This window comes from Vulpes lagopus, chromosome 20, assembly GCF_018345385.1.
Source record: "Vulpes lagopus strain Blue_001 chromosome 20, ASM1834538v1, whole genome shotgun sequence".
Taxonomy (NCBI): domain Eukaryota; kingdom Metazoa; phylum Chordata; class Mammalia; order Carnivora; family Canidae; genus Vulpes; species Vulpes lagopus.
Window position 1 is genome coordinate 34,907,074 of NC_054843.1, and position 5,580 is coordinate 34,912,653.

General features: G+C 36.1%; 1 pseudogene; it reads right to left on the minus strand.

Moving 5' to 3' along the window:
• Positions 1 to 4,436: 4,436 nt before the first annotated feature.
• On the minus strand, positions 4,437 to 5,237 carry LOC121479536 (annotated as a pseudogene).
• Between the last annotated feature and the right edge of the window lie 343 nt (positions 5,238 to 5,580).

Consider the following 5,580-nt stretch of genomic DNA (forward strand, 5'->3'; position numbering starts at 1 on the left):
AAAACTAATCTATTCAGTGGGTTCATTATATTGGCTGGGGATACTTTTCACTTAAGGCACAAGATTAGGACTCAAAAGTATATATCTGTCTTGTCTTTCTCTATCCCTGCACATACAACTATATATCTGCCATTCCTGCTCTCACATGCTGCTTAGACATAAAATAAATGGAATATATTTACTAGAAAATACATTCTCTTTCATTGTCTTTTGTAATCCTAACCTAAGGAGAGAGTTACCTTAGTTATTTTTTAATGATTATTAATGCTTGACAATATTCATGTTGCTTTCCCTAAAATCATTACAATCTTAGGCCACTATCTGTATGTGTATCATTTACTATCCCTAAACTTCTCTTAGAAGCTTTTTGTTGCATTAAGTTAGGAAGTGCGTGGAATAACTTTATCTTACATTTTATAGTCTCCAAGAATATTTAAGAATCAAAGTATTAGCTAGAATTTTCATCTTTCATGTTCAAGAATTTCTTCTTCAAGTAAGGCAAATACTGCAAGTTTCCTTTTTGTCATTACAGTGGATTTTATATCCTAACAAAGACATGCTCTCACCTGTCAGTTTTTCACTTGAAGTGCCTTAAGTGAGGAATGAGAGTGCCCTAAGTGTAACATAAGTTCAATTTCTGTCACTTTACACAGGGCTTTCCTGGGTATACTCTATTTGTACTCCTTCCCATTAAAACTCACCAGAAAGGGGTAGCTTAGAGTAGTTATTCTTTCCAAGGGGAAACTGAAAGAATTCACAGCAAACATGTTGCTTTATCTCTCTTCAGGGCTTGGGAACTTGCTTTTCTCTTGTTCCCAATGGCTGTAACAAAACTATATCTTGATCTTTTCTTTCTGATGAAGCTATCATTTAGAATTGTTTTCAGGACTAATGGATTTTAACTTGATTCATTGCTCACGTTGGCTTCTAGTTATAAAATTATAGATCCTAGGGTTTAGTGTTGAGGGGACCTGAGAACAAACTCACAGAGATGTAATTCATAAGAACCCACATTCCAGATTTGAATTTTTTCACTTTTTTACCTTATAAATATGTAAAGTGAAGTAATGTTGATATCTCCTGGAGAATAAACTTTATATTTAAATCATTTTAATGAGAAATGTATCCCAAAGAGAGTAATGTAGAGATTGTTTGGATATATAAAATATACTTTATATGATCCCATGTATAATATACAAGTAGCATTGGGTTTCAGATGATATCTGTTTTTATGAAATAGAAGAATGATGATAAAAAAAACAAAGTTTTGTTTTTCTTTTCATTACAAGTGGCATATTTAGCATCTGGAATGATGAGTAAGTGACATAAATGCTTCAATTGATAGAGGGTGTCTTAAAGTATAAGAACTGAGTCATGCTTTTAGTAAGAAATTCATTCATAACTAGAGTAATTTAAATCGCCACTTGTATGAAGTATATTAGTGATAACTCAAATAACATTTATTCATTAATCTAATCCAAATCCAAAGTAAAAATCCTACATTCAGACTTAAAATTTCTATTATACTTCTTGTTTGCAATTTGCTTCAAAATAATTGAAAACTAAAATTTCTACTGTCACCAACATTGTGGCTATAAAGTTGAAGGAATACATTTTATTAGACTTTACAGGAATAAAATATCTCTATTTTTATGGAAAAACATTTATTTTGGAAGCAGGAAAATTACATTTAAATATCTGAATCTTGATTTTTAGGAATATTTTGGCATATAAGTAAAAAATCTTTTAAAATACATAAATTGTATATTAAATATTTCAAGAATTGTTAATGTAGAGAATTTCATTAATAATTACATTATTAATACTTAAACATTTTTGCAAATAATTATTTATGGTTAATATTGATATTTTCTAGTGATATACACAATATATTAGAAAGTATAAACTATTTTATTTCCCCAAATTAACAACCTACTGAACCATTAGCTAATCTCTTAGTAAATATGACATATTAGTCATAAATATCATTGTCATCTCCCCATTTCCATGAAATGAATCATATATAAATAAAATTTTTCTAAATATACATGAACAGAAAAGGGGCAGGAGTAAATGACAACAGAAAAATATGTCAAGGAAGTAAAAAAGCCAAGAAGTTATAACTGATTGGTGGGATGGAGGGGGTAAAATATAAAATTCTTGCTGAAATAAGAGTGTGTAGATTCACCTAATAGAGCACTGGGATGCTGAAGTCATCAGCCATGATAGAAAGTTGAGATAATTCCTGGGGCTAAAACAAGGAGTTTGGTTATAAATCTAAATGTAAAATAAGTATAACATTTGATTTCTTTACTCAATCTTTGAAGTCACAAAATTGAAGCTCCTCATCCTCCTCAACAAAACTTGGAGTGCCATTAAGATAGATCCAGGGAGGCTCTTGAATGGGAAAGCCAGGCAGAGAGCAGAGGTTAGGTGGGGCAGCTGGAAGACTAAATAAAAACTGCATGCTGAAGAGCCAAACTTTCAATTTACTTCTTCGACTCAACTGCTAATGTATTGGCAACCAGATACACACTACTCCAACAACAAATGGAGGATTATTTAGCTAAAAACTGAACCCAATGAAAAGCTCTGACATATTGTAATAAAAGACTATTACTGACCAGACCACCACGAAGCACACCCATCACAAGCTCTTGGCCATGAGTCAATTTTCAATATAAATTGAAAACTGAAGATCACTATCATAAAATGTTGCCCTAATGCCCTAAAAGATAGGGAACCAGTAGCTGGAGAAAACCCAGATAAAGATAACAGGGATAAGAATGAAGAAAGAGAAATAGAACCATATTCTAATGTCCTCAGTTTTGAAAGATCGTCAAAAATTGACAGCTTAAAAGAGAGAGAAGATGACAGACTGGGTAGAAGAATCTTCAATATACAGGGGTATTTGAAAAAGAGACCAGAAGACATGATTTGGAAATGTCATCAGGGAGCAATAAGAGGTCAATGAGCTAACAGCCTAAGCCTAACATATAAAAAGAATTTAAAAAATAGCTTCCACCCAAGAAGCTATTGAGGAAGCTGTACCTGTAGGAATTAGCCAGTTCTGAAAAGGATTTATTTCTGAAAAATCTACAAATTGACTTACAAATCTCCACCCTTCTACTAATTTGTAAGAACTAAATGCGATGAATAATTTAGCACATTAAGAGTATGCCTAAAGCAAAAAAAAAATTGGGAAAGAAATAAAATAATCCACATCTATTTGCATTTTGCACTCATACTTTATATTCTATATAGGGTTGCTCAATAGCTTGTCAGACAGAACAAAAATTTATTTGCCTTCTAATGTAAATTGTTCTCTAAGATGTAATTGCCTGGGTTCAAGATTGTAGCCATGACTTGTGCAAGGGTACATGACTGTACTTCTCAGATTCAGCAAATTGATAGTTAAATCCAATAGTCTCTGTGTCCTACTGTTTCCTGGGAGTATCATCAGTATCTACCTGCCACTTGACAGGCATTTCCAAATGATTAAAAATACCTGAGAGGAATAGAACTTATAAATTTTTAGCAGCTTCAAGTGTATGTGTAAATGAATTTGGAGCATAAAGGAGGTTGTAATTAATAGCCATATTTTTCAATAAGGCAAAGTCACCCATAATAATTTTTGTTTTGAGTTGCTACATATCTTTTTTGTTCAATTAAATATTTATTGAACAAATGCAGAATAAATGAAGCAGGGGGTGGGGCTTTTAACCTGAAGATACAATAAACACCTCCAAATATTCATAGGGCATCACGCAAAAACTGCAAGACTTGTTCGGTATTTCTCCAAAAGGCAGAACTTGAACCAAAGGATAAAAATAAGCAACCAGTAGGCTGCAAGACAGTTGTACAAAGTGGATCTCTTATCTTAATAGCTTCTTTGCCAATATAATGTATTCCACCCTAATATTCCCTTCTTCTGAAAGGAGTATTAAATCTAATATTTCTCCTGAAGGTCTTAAATAGTTGCATTTTCATGGCAAGCCCTCCACTGCCAGCAATGGATGTACTCATGCTATCAGGAAAAAAATCCAAGTTAACAAACTGGTTCACTGAGGAAGTAGTCTTCTGTTCCTCAGCCACACTTCAGCATTCTGTAAGAGTGATATTCAGGTGGTGAGGAGAAAGAGGAGCATATTCTCTGAAGGGGGTGCATCAGAATCCCTGGCAGCTCAGAGACTGTCTCTGGGGACAGTCCTCCTCAAACCCCAAAGGGATCACTGCAACTGTCAACCATCAGTGCCGATAGAGTGTGCTGTACGCTGGGGAAGGGGCAAACAGCTGACAGCCACTGACCTACATGAAGCAGGAGAGCTGTTTTATAAGTTAGTCACTAAGAAATATAAGCTGCATAATACTGACGGGCTCCATCCAAATCGTCAAACATTACAAAATGAGAATTGTTTCAACAACCATTCAGCATAATGTTTAAGGACAAAATATATAATAATATACTTTATATATGTATTTTATCACATACTCAGTAAGGAATGCTGAGGTGCTTCATCCATCCAATAAATTGAAAATAAAAATTTTACATTTCTATATCTGTCCGTATACAGGATTCTGAAGGTGGATCTTGGACTCAGAATGATACATCAGTTTTCGAGGAAAGCCACATAATCGGTCAGTCTGGCTAACTGCTGCTCACTGGGGATTAGGGGCACTGGGGCAGGCTCTGATAAGGGAATAAAGCTGTTAAAGGACACATCCAGGGCCCCTGCAACTGGCTTTTTGGGCATAACCATTCTTGTGGTAGAGTCAACTTGCCATCCTTGTTCCAATATACCTTTCACAGCCTCCTCCACAGGGAGCCCAACAAAGGCCGCGAAGTCGTCGGCAATTATGGGGGTGTAGGCTTGAGAGACCCGGCAAAGGCTCTTCTTCTTGTTGCATCTCTAAGTGCTTCCATGATTGGCTGGACCGTCTCAGACCACTGGTGTGCGTTGATGGTCGTGTGGATCCCAGGGAAATCTCTCTGCCAGATTCTCTGTCCTACTGACCAAATTCCCCCAAGTTCAGAAATTGCAGGCTTTATAGCAGGTGGTATCCTTTTCCAAAGATACCTTGCATTATTCATGTCATTGTGGAGCAGATATAAAGCTAAGAGCTGACCATACACGGGGTAATGGCAATTCCTCCAGGAGCCTCGAGCTCCTGGTTCTCGCACTGATCCAGCAGCTTCTTGAAACTGAAGGCGCCTTGGCCATCACCGCCCCTGGCATCTTCCCGGCTGTTCCCGCCGCCGCACCCTCACCAGAGCCGACCCACGACTCGAGTTGCTGCATATCTGAGTCAATCTTTATTCATTTCAATTGGGATGAAACACTACCTGCCACATGTCTGCACTTCTAGACAAAATAAATTTCACAGCCATTTAGACTGTTCCTTATGTTCAGGAAAGTACAGGAGTGCAGGATGACTGTACTAGTTTGAATACTGACATATTCTTTGCTAAGAACAAATCTTCAAGGAAAGGTGGGTTTTGTTGTTTGTATGTATGTGTGGTGTGGGGTGTGTGTGTGTTCAAGTGTCTGAAACAAAAGACCTCTTTCCATTCATATCGAC